General features: G+C 46.2%; 1 long non-coding RNA gene across 1 annotated transcript; it reads right to left on the reverse strand.

Moving 5' to 3' along the window:
- Window positions 1-2,968: 2,968 nt before the first annotated feature.
- Window positions 2,969-8,419, reverse strand: LOC118354013 (uncharacterized). The gene is made up of 3 exons (XR_007404807.1): window positions 8,311-8,419; window positions 7,544-7,619; window positions 2,969-4,173 (listed from the first exon to the last, which is right to left on the reverse strand). It is a non-coding gene; the product is annotated as an uncharacterized LOC118354013 (long non-coding RNA).
- Window positions 8,420-11,989: the final 3,570 nt, after the last annotated feature.

Genomic DNA, 11,989 nt, shown 5'->3' on the forward strand with positions numbered 1-11,989 from the left:
TCTCTCTCTCCTTTCTTTCTTTCTTTCTTTCTTTCTTTCTTTCTTTCTTTCTTTCTTTCTCTTTCTCTCTCTCCCTTTTTTTTTTGAGGAAATGTCATACAGTGGAAGTGTAAACTTAGAAGTCAAACACAATTTCCTGTCACTTATAGGTGACTTTTGGCACATCACTTAAACCTGTTCTCAGTCATCTCATCTAAACAAGATATGAAGATTAAATGAAATGACACATGGAAAAATCTTCAGGAACAAAGAAGCTTAACACGTGTCCATTTCCTGCCATAGTTCCTCAGTTTCTCCCTTCTCTTTCCTCTCCATTCTTCTAAACTCTGCTTGAAGGCAGGGATGAGGGTTTGGGGGTCAGGTGTGCGACTTCAGAGAGAAACAATTTCTGCTTTTCCTACCTCCAGCTGTATCTTCAGGTGATCGGCCCAGTAGAAGCCAGAGTGAACAATAATCCCTCAAGGGCATCTCAAGGTCATCTCAAATAGTTGCTATGAGAGCTCCAGAAAAGCATCTCTTGGGGGGCACTTGTCCAGGTCTCTCAGGAAAGGCCCTGTGGTATCCAGCAGTGTCCATGTTTTACCAACTTCCACCTGCATCTGAATCATTAAAGAATCTTGGTAGATTCTGATTCTTCAGGTCCAAGGTGCAGTCCAAGACTCTCTACTTCTGACAACCTTTCAGGTGGTGACAACGCTGCTGGTCTTTGGACCATACTTTGAGTAGTGAGATTCCAGTGGGGGAAACATGAGGATATAGGGGCCATGGACTTAATAAGAATCCTGGATCTGCTATGGGTGAATTTCAAAGCTTGGACAAAATGCTTAGCAACTCAAAAAACTCCTTTTCCTCATCCATAAAGCAGCAACACTCATGATGCCACTGTTGTCACAAGACTTAAGTGAGACCATATATGCGAAAAACATTGTCAAATGGAAAGTGCTGTGAAGAGTGAGTTATTGGTAGCTCTTCAGACTCAAAGCACCAGGCTCTCCCTCAACCAGAAGAGAAGCACTCAGTCTAGACCATGTCCATTATATGTGGGCAGGAAGCTTAATGGAAGGGTTGGGAGGTGGCCCCAAAGCTAGGGAAAGTTGGTATGCATGGTCGGCGCATAGGCATCTTCACCAAATAGAACCTGTTAAACCAGGCCACAAGCAGTGAGACCCTATTTCTTCTTATGGGATGCGGTGATAAAGAAATTACATAGTTATTTGAGAGGAACATAAATAAAGATTAATAGGTTAATGAGTTATTTTCCTTTCATTACTACACTATTGTACTTTATTATAATTGCTTTGCACTCATTTAATTAAATTTGAACTGGGGCCAACACAAGATAATTTGTTTTCCCTGTACTGAACAATGAGTATGCAGATTGGATGTACTGAAGCAGTAATCAGCCCTCTGTTTGCAACACTTTTCTACTCTGAGTAGACATTATAATTGATAATTTGATTGTTGCAGCACTCTGTGCAATATATTTTAAAGCAACATTAACATAATGGAAATTATGTTGTGAGCTTAATCTCAGCTTTTCACTGAGCGGCTATCTGGCTCCTTGGTAGAAACCAGTGAGGGTCTGACAGCAGCAGATCTACGTCTGTCTCTCTCTCTCTGTCTCTGGGTCTCTCTCATTCTCTTTTTCTCCCTTCCCGCCTCTCTCCCTCTTTTCTCCTTTCCATTCTCTCCCTTCCTGCTCCTTCCTCTCTTCTTGGCCTCCTCCCCGTTCCCACACTTATTTCATTTCTCCTTCCCTTCCTGTCTTTTCCTTTCCTCCCTCCCCCCATATCACATCCACATCCTTTGCTTACCTGGTCCTTCTAGATCTACCAAAGAAGGCCAAAGGGTGACATAGCAGTGTGGACAGCAACCCCTCCCCAGCCGCATTTCCTAATTTTGAGATCTGGTTCACATCTGGGACATTCAGGAAAAGCCAACAGGGGGCCTTTCCCAGAAACAGCCCAATGAAAAATTATTCAAGGTGGTCAGCGACACAACAGCCAGCACCGCATTCGGGGCTGTTGATGAACGTGATGGATCGATTCACAACATGGTCATGCGCTCTTCAAGGGCCGTGTTGCAAATTTTGGCAGATGTAGGGGGGAAAGCCACTGACGTTTCCTTTGTCTGAAAGCTATTCTTCCCTCGGAGCTGCAAACACTTTCTTGAGAAGAGACAGCATTTATTCTTATGAATACATTCTGGGAACAAATTCTCTCGGGGCCCCAGGGTTTCCTGTCCCACCATGGAAACTAGGTGTAACATTCTGGCTAATAATCCCAGGGCCAGAGATCTTGAGCACAGGTGGGGGAAGCTCTGAGTCCAGGTGACTTCTGTTGAATTTTCATAACTCTGTAAATATTTGTTTCTGTGTTTGTTTTGGGAGGAAAAACACCTGTGAGTGGTTGGAAATGACCGTGTTGGTTTTGGAAGAGCCTCAGGAGGGGGTTCTGAGTGTTCTGTGTGCTCCTCCAAACTGTCCAGGCCCCGATTTGTTACAAAATTTAAATTTCTTTGAAGGAAAGCTGCTCTTTAATCTCCTTGATTTTTCTAGGGCCTGGGTACCACCCTCTCCCACATTCTGGTCTTCTGTTATATGTTCAAACTCTGGGCCAGTGTGCAAAGGAAGGGTCAAACCGATGGTGTGTTTGTCTGGTGTGGAGTAACTTTCTGGGAGAAGGCACATTTGTCTCCATAATACATTCATTTTCTCCAGTGAATGCTTGAGGGTCAGTGCTGACTCTGAGGGTCTCGTGCGGGTTCCCCGCCTCCCCTTCTCCTTCTGTGTTTTTATTTTGCATGGAAAATTGCGCTAGAACTTGACTTATTCGCACGCCAATTGTGCCGAAGCAGCACTTCTAAATCCTCCCTTCCACCCCACCAACTCCTTATCTGGTCCAGGAGGGCATCTAATAGTCTTTCATTTGCATGAGACAGACTTCTCTCAGCTCAGTTTACTGTTCTAATTATTACGATCATTTATTTATTTTTTTTAATTACGATCTTTTAAAACATTTTTATCTTTTTACAGAGAAGGGGCCAAAGGCTGACATATTTTTCCATTTTTACACCCTATTATAAAGAAGGAGCAAAAGAATGGAGGGAAAGCTCCAATTTGCCTGCATGGAGTGTGCTTCTTCTTGTTCAGTTGCTCGTGTTGACGTGGAGCAGCCTAGAGACACCATCCTGGCTTCTTGCATCAGCCCACCGTGGCTCCCGGCCTCCAGGGACATTGCCAAGGAAGCTCCCAGAAGAGGACCTGTGGGCGGATTCGTGGAGTGCAGATCTCCAGTAGCCAGAGGAATAACAGTTTCCCACTGTGGGAAGCCAGGGCGAAAGGCCTGTCTCCGGGTGTCACCCATGGATTCTTGGCACCTGCAGCCTGTACAGACATCATAGCACTTTGGGGTATTCAGCTGGGCTCTTCGGTTTGTATCTGTCACAATTTGGTTCCTGGGAATAGGATTCAAGTGCAAGTAACTTCTTTGGAGACGATCCCAGGGAACCTCAAGGGGGGAATGGGGACAGGGTGGAAAGGCAATCAATGAATGCTGTGTCATCAAGCCAGTGGGCACCAGGGCTCCCTCCTCTTGGGGATTGCCCAGAGCTGCTCCAGAACGTGCACTGCAGAGTTATCCTGGGGAGCCGGCCCGGTGTTCTCGTCAATCACTGGTTGGGAGCTATTCCTTGGGCGGTGGCAGCGGGGGAGGCCTTTTTTCTCTGAGACGTGTGCCCTGCTGAACACGTGGGCAGAACAGACCCTGGATGCCAGAGAAGGACCCCGGGTGAGGCACAGAAGATGTTGGAAGGTGGGCCATTGGGAAGCACGTGAGCCACAAGGCTAAAGCCTGAGCGAATGTGCTTCACTTCCCTGGGCAGTAGCTCAGGGGGTTCTGTCTTTTTCTAGATTGTACAAAAGTCCCCCCACACACACACTTTCCTGTACTCGCTTCCTGAGGTTTCAGTTACCTGTGGTCAATCGCCGTTCAGAAACAGATGTTGTAGGCAGCCCAGGTGGCCCAGCGGGTAAGCGCAGCCTTTGGCCCAGGGCCTAATCCTGGAGACCCGGGATCAAGTCCTGCATCGGGCTCCCGGCATGAAGCCTGCTTCTCCCTCTGCCTGTGTCTCTGCCTCTCTCTCTCTGTGTGTCTCTCATGAATGAATAAAAATCTTAAAAAAAAAAAAAAAACAGATATTGCTCCTTTTGACACATATTCAGAAGGTCCAAGATGCATGATGTCAGGATGCCTACAATTCCCCTCACTCCACCTCATCATGTAGGCGTCTCATCGTGTCATATCTCAAGATGAAGAAGGGTGAGGTCAGCATAAGATATTTTGAGAGAGAGACCACATCACATCACTTTTAATTACAGCATAGTGTTACAATTACTCTATCTTCTTTTTTTAAAAAATTAAGATTTTATTTATTTATTCATGAGAAACAGAGACGCAGAGACACAGGCAGAGGGAGAAGCAGGCTCCCTGTGGGGAACCAGAGGTGGGACTCGATCCCAGGACCCCAACCTGAGCTGAAGGCAGATGCTCAACCACTGAGACCCCCAGACACCCCTACTCTATCTTCTTATCATTGTTGTTGACCTCTTGTTGTGCCTGATTGATAAACTACACTTTGGTGTAGCCATGGATGGAGAGGAAAAAACATAAAATATACACAGTTTGGTACTATCCTCAGTTTCAGGCAAACACTGAGGGGCTTGGAACGTATCCCCCACACATGAGGGGCAATACTTTGCCTCTAGTGACAAAGGCTGAGCCCACGCATCGGTCTGGGCAATAACAGGTATCACCCATTCAGCACTCATGGTGCATGGAATGCCAAGCCCCTCACAGGGTCAGCTCTGCCAATCTTCACAACAAACCCACAAGGTAGGTACTGTTATCTACACCTCATGGATGAGGACAGACACACTAGAGTGTCAAGTACCTCGTTGACCTGGTGGATTCAGGATATTCAAACTCAGGCAGGCTGGCGCCAGAACCTACCCTTTGGGGTGCCGGGCTGCACCGCCTCTCACAGCTCTCCGCTGAGACTCTGGAAGCTCTGGAGACCACTGCTCTCCCAACCATCACCGTCATTTGTTGAGAACGTCTCGTGTGCCTCATCCTGGGGTAGGTGTTTACCTTCATTATTTTGTTCTGATTGCCTCACTGAGGCTGAGTGGTATGCATTGTTATTCCCATTTCAGAGTTGAGGAAAAGTGAGGTTCAGAGAAGTTACATTGCATGGCCAGTGAGTGGAAGAGTCAGGGTTGAGACAAAGGCAGGGATACCCCAGACGGCTAAGCCAGGACTTCAAGATGATGCGCTTCCTAGCTGGGCCCCTGCAGCAGGTAGCCAGTGAGTGAGTAATGAAGGAAATTCAAGAAAGCTGAATTGACCCCCTGACTTGCCTCAGAGAAGGCAGATCGGTCCAGGGCCAGGCAAGGAAGATCCTCCCCAGACCCCATCCCACATTTTTTTTTTTTTAGATTTTATTTATTTATTCATGAGAGACACAGAGAGAGAGGGGCAGAGACACAGGCAGAGGGAGAAGCAGGCTCCATGCAGGGAGCCTGATGCGGGACTCAATCCCAGGACCCCGGGAATCACACCCGGAGCCGAAGGCAGACGCTCAACCACTGAGCCACCCAGGTGTCCCCCACCCCAACCAATTTGTATCACGAATAAGGCACACTGAGGTAGGGTGTTTGCTGTTTTTTAATAACCTTTGATAATATCCAAAGTGCTTTACAATCAACTTCCCTTTCACCTAGTACACCGGCAGGGCTTCCAGAACAGATCCAACCAACCCTGCCAGGCTTTCAGAAGCCACTCCTCCAATCCTTCTTTAAAAACTCTTCCCTCAGTGCCTGAGATTAGCAACACAGCAACATGATGTCCCACAAGTTGGACTTTGGGGGTCGCATGCATTTTGCTCTGTGCCCGGGGACAACAGCCATACCTTGTTCAGCATGAATGGGGGTGCTGGAACAAGTGGGAGGAAGGGGTACTTGCCTGTGTTCCTCTGAAAGATGTGCTGGGCACTCACTAGGTGGTGCTAATCAAGGACCTTCCTTCTCTCTTCTCTTTCCTTCCTCCCTCTTTCCTTCTCCCTATTTCTTCTTCTCTTCTTTTATTTCGTTTCTAGAAAAAGGGAAGCCCAGTGTGATAGAATGGGCACTGCCCAGGAACTCAGGAGACCTGGTTGTAGCTAGAAAGAATGAAAGGTGCCTCATCCAAAGCGGGCAGCCCTAGCTCTGCGCTTCAGGTGCTGACCAGCCAAGCAAGAAGCCTTCTTCATCTCTCTAGATTTCAGGCCCCAAAGTGTAAACACGGAGCAGGTGCACTAGGTTAGGGTTACAGCCTTTTTGAAAAGACAGTTATTTACAATTGTTCACAAATATTTTTGAGCCAGTACTTTTGAGATGGTAGTTTTTGTGTTTTTTAAAAATTCAAGATCATTTGCCTTACTTGAAAAACCAGATCTGGGGGGCACCTGGGTGACTCAGTGGTTGAGCATCTGCTTTTGGCTCAGGTAGTGATCCTGGGATCCTGGGATCGAGTCCTGCATTGGGGTCCCTGCATGGAACCTGCTTCTCCCTCTGCCAATGTCTCTGCCTCTCTCTCAATGGGTCTCTCATAATAAATAAATAAAATCTTAAAAATAAAAGAAAAATAAAAACCAGATCTGGCCACACTGGACTTACACTCCTATCAGTTCTGAGTTCCTTTGCCTCTCCTAGGTGGAGTGTGCATTCGCCGCCCAGAGCTCACGCTCACTTGATCTTACACCCACTCTGAATCTGGGTTGGTTAGAGGCCTCGGATAGATATAACCCACAGGCACCTCTGAGGCTGCTAGAAATGCACATGGTTAGGGGATTCACATGCATTGCTTCACTGTGGAGAAATACTAAAAAGAAAGCAAAACAAAAGGCCAGCAAAAGGTGACACTGGCCTCAGACCGTGGCAGAAAAGGCTGTGTCCTGAGCACACAATTTTCTGGGTGCCTTCACCCACAGGAGCCCGTGGATTTTCCAAGCAGGAGAGGCACAGGTGCCAGGTTCTGCTTCACTCATTGCAGGATGAGGAACCCGAGGTGCGGGGAGGTGAGGTGACTGCCCTAAGTCACAATGCTGCTATTGTCAATGGCTGAATCAGACTCGGGTTTGCATCACTCCTGCCCCATGCTCCTTCCCTCTACCAGGAAATCTCCTTGTCTCAGTCCAGTACTAGCTGTTTCCCCACCACTCTAACAACTTGGCAGGTGTGTGGGGCAGCTGCTAGTAAGCACACTCCAACAGATGAGACAACTGTAGCCCAGTGGGCATAAAGGAAAGGTAGCAGTTCTCTCCAGCACGATTGGAGAGATAATGGGAGGGATGAGTCTCCTTCCCTCTCTCTCTCCTCCCCTCTCTCTCTCTGGATGGGGAGTGGGGGGCCTTAATATACTCCCCCCACCTCTTTTTCTTGTTTTTTTAGGGGAGACTAAAGGGGTAAGGAAAAGAAAGACCAAAAAGTACCAAATACCAATCTTACCTGCTTTACAAATTTGGAAACCACCGTCCTGAGTTCTTTTCTTGTTTTCTCTCCTCCCTTCCTTCTTTTCTTTTCACTATGAAAACAAAAGAGTTATCTAATAGCAGGTTAGAGTTTCAGCACACTACATGGATTTCCTGGCGATTCTTATCAGAATGTATAAAAGGCAGAGTGGAATGAGGACTTCTGTCTCCCACATTAGGATGCTGAATTGGCAAAGGAGCTGACAAGTCCAGTTTCACTCCCTGGTTTAGAATCTAGGCTCAGAGGGAGCCCCAGACCACCTGGGATCTCAGACTGAGCCAAGCTCAGTCTCTCGAAAGAGTTGTTGCTTCGGTTTTGGGAGCATCTACAATGTGCTAGGTATCTGCTGCGTGCTTCGGAGATGAAAATCTCATAAATGCACAACAGATTCCTCAGAAGGCATATTGGTATCTCCTTTTCCCCCCACTGAGGAGTCTGAAGTGGGCCAAAATGTCTAGAATGCTGCCCAAGGTCATCCTACAGACCTGGTTCTGACTCCAAAACACACATTCCCTCTTCTGCACTGAGTTCACGATAGAAAAATAAAAAATCCAAAATTCCCCCACCACCATCACCACCACTAGTCCTATGAGTCATGGCCTTTCCTTAATCCATTTATCCTCAGTGACCCTTCCTGGGTGTTTGGGGGTTTCCTATAGGTCCTCTGGGGCCATCTGAAGCATAGATCACGTTTGGTCCATTTTGCCATCAAAGAAGCTTCAACGATACAATCAAAATCCTACACAGTAGCCAGTAGTGCACTGGAGTCAGCTCTCCATTCCCTACTTGTCTTAGGCTGTCACTTTTCAAGTCCCCCTGGAAGAGAGTAAAGCCAGTTTAAACTGAGTAACGAACATTCAGGAAGCAAAAAGCCCATGCCACACCCTTGACGTGGTGTACTAGGGAGGAGGGAGTAAACATTAACCAGAAAGCAAATACGGAAACATCAGAAATGTGGTGCATGAAGCAAAAAGCAAGGGAGGCTAGGAAACAGTAGCCAAGCTGGTGGACTTGGAAATCAGCCAAAGTCTGGGTTCAAATCCCTCCTTTGATAGTTACTAGCTGCTTGGTATTAGGCAAATTACTTAACTGGTTTTTGCCTTAATTTTCTCCATCAATCTGGGGTGATAATAATACATTCCTCTGGCTCTTGTTGTACAGATTAAATGTTATAACGTATAGAACATGTTTGGGAGAGTGCCTGGCATTATTATGGGCTCAATGATAGCTTTTCTTATATGCAATCCAACTGCAATTAACCTATTTTCAGGCTGTCTCCTCTCAAATTCCTTTGCTATGCTCGTACTTCAAGAAAAAGGCCACATCAGAGTTTTGTTACAGTATTCTTTTTAAACTTCTAGAGCATGCTCTGTGGTCACTACAGATTCAGGCTAAATAGCCCACAATGTGACTCTATCAGCGTTAGCAACAAGAATGGCCCCTGTATGGTAAGCAGGTGAGGCTTTGTAAGAAGAAAGAGAGTGATGTGTCCATCGGACTCTACCTATGGGAGGAAAGTAGGTGGATGGGCAACCAACAGGTCTGAGGAATATATGCAGAACAGACTTGAGGGAGAATGCCAGCCACCCACCCATCCACACCCTGGTCAACTGATAATCATGCAGAAATGGGAACTAGCAGATATTGGAAACAGTAGCCTCAAGACTTGGAGACAAGAAGCCCCTGGTTTATAAGAGTCAGGATGAAAGTGAACACCAGTCCTTCCTGAAAAAGAGAAAACTAGGGTATCTGATAGAACGGTGCATGGTATCTGCAATCAATGCGGTGATTCTGGCTGTGTACAAAGGTCTACTGTGCCATTTGGGATACCCTGTTATGAAAAGGATACTGTGCCATCAGCAAGGCCTGGTGCAATGCAACCCAAGTGACCAGGGGCACAAAGATCCATGGGTATTTGAAAATGGAAGTAAAACTGAACCAGTGCTCTCCAGGAAGGAGAGACTGAGAGATGGGGATTCATGGAGGGACAAGGCATCTTGAAGTGAAAACAGAATAAAAGCTACAAAGGATACTGGAGTTTGTTGTCTCCCTGCCTCTCTTCTGCTTCCTCTGAATCTATGTGAAAGCAGGACCATCCAAAAGTGGTATTTATTAACAAGAGCATTTCATCTATGAGCATTTAAAAAGTTCTAAACATTGGGGTGCTTGGGTGGCTCGGTTGGTTAAATGTGGGGAGTCCTGATTTTGGCTCAGGTCATGATCTCATTGGGATCCTGGGATCAAGCCCTGGGTTGGCTCTGAGCTCAGTTAGGGGTCTGCTTGAGATGTTCTCTCTCCCTCTGCCCCTCTGCCCAACTCAGGCACATATGCTCTCTCTCTCTCTCTCTCTCTCTCTCTTGTCTCTCAAATAAATAAATCTTAAAAAAATACTAGACATTTACCTGGGAACCAAACAGAGAAAAGAGAGAAGGAGAATGCTGAGTTATGGACTTAGGGCAAAAAGTGCCTACAACAAGCATTCCAGTGACTTCAGAAACAGCATCACTTAGGTGGACAAAAGGACAAAGGAAACCGAGAGATATTGAGTGATTGATATGCTCCAGAACTGGCTTTGAAGTCAAGTACCTCAACCATCACTCCATAGCTGGGGGACTTCGGACAAGTCCCTCAACTTCTCTGAGCCTCAAAACCAATGCAACCTTAGACCTCACTGTGTTTTGGGGAACATAAGCAATAACCTAAAATGGGGCCCACCATGGATGGGGCCCCCACAGAGTGATGGTTGTTCTTACAGATATTATCAGTGTTGGTCTACGTAGCGCCCCTGAGGGGAAAGGTTATGTTTTGCATGTGAGGAAATCAAGGCTCAGAGAGGTTAAGTAATTTGCTCAAGGTCACACAGGCAGTAAATGGTGGAGCTTGTCCTTGATCCCTGGCTTGCCTGATACTCCCCCTCCCCATCCTGCTTCATGGTAGCTGATAAAAGGAAACACAAAATCCTTGTTTAATCTCTTTTTACTCCATGTTTCCTTCATAGATGATACATTTTTTCTTGGAACCTAACTCATTAGCACCGTTTATTGTGGTTTCTACACCTCTGGAAAGGCCACAGTAAAAAGTTGAATTGTATTTGGGGATCCTGGGGAAACAAACATCCAAATAAGTGGGGTAAGGGGACTGCACGCATTACAAATGGATAAAAATAGCTTTTAAGACAACGGTTTGGAGAGAAAGGGTTCAGTTACTTGGCAAGTGACTATAGAGCATCTCTGAGGATGCCAAAAGCTTCTGTGTGTCTGGACATGTCCCTGCCTTCAGCATGCTTACTGTCTCATACGGGCATCTATATACTCAAGCTGCTGTTCTTCTTTTTTCTTTTTTAATTTTTTATTTAAATTCAACTTTGTTACCATATACTGTGTGATTAGTTTCAGGGATAGAATTTGGTGAGCAAGCTGCACTTCTTATTCTCCATTCTTCCATCCCTGCTTCCCAGCTCAGAGCCTAGGTTTTGTTCAGAACAGTCTAGTTCCAAGAACGGATCGTGCTTAGCCTAAAGCATTCTGGACAACCCATTTTCCTTTGCCAATGATTGGCCACAGATGGGCATGTGTCCCACGTTTAGCCATGAGATGTAAGCAAATGTCTGCAGGAAACTTCTAGACTTTCTTTCTCTGACAGGAGAGACTTGTGAAAAGAACAATTCTCTCATGCCTGCTTTGTTCCTGCTTGGCATGCTGGTGTGGGGATGTGATACTTGGAGCCACAGCAGCTGCCTTGTAGCCATGAGGAGAGACCTTGCTGATACGTTGTGAATGGCAGATCAGGGAGGCAGAAAGCGCCTAAGTTCTTGGTGGCATCATTAAACTGCTGTGCCAATCAATCCTGGAGCCACTAACTTCCATATTCCTTGCTATGTCAGTAAGCTAAGTGTTTTTATTGCCTAAAGTCCTGCTACTTGGAGTTTCTATTACCAGATCAATAATATGAGACTATCTTGGAATGGGACCTGATTATGTGTACTTTAAATCTTCCCAAATCACCCTAGTAGGTTAGGGTTCAGAACTACTCTTCTATCCCATGGAAAGTTTAAGCATCTTGAGAAGTGTTCAAGCCATTCAGAAGAGGAAGAAACTTATTTCTGGGTGGATTATCAGTGAAAAATTTGGGAGAAGGTAGCATTTGATTTGGCCTGGGCAGAATGGGTAGGCTCTGAGCCTATGAGGACAAGAGAAAATAGTATTGGGGGAAGCAAAGCCCTAAGAAGCACAGGCAATGTATGGGAGGCCAAGTAGCTCAACTTGGCCATATTACAAGGTATGAAAAGTAGATGAGGCCAGAGTAATGGTGTGGGGTCAGAATGGGTGTTGTTGGATGGTGATTTAATGCCATGCTAAGGACTTGGTGCCTAACATTGATCTAGTAGACCATAGACTAGGAAAGAGAAGTGTAAAACCCAGC

This window comes from Canis lupus, chromosome 2, assembly GCF_003254725.2.
Source record: "Canis lupus dingo isolate Sandy chromosome 2, ASM325472v2, whole genome shotgun sequence".
NCBI lineage: Eukaryota > Metazoa > Chordata > Mammalia > Carnivora > Canidae > Canis > Canis lupus.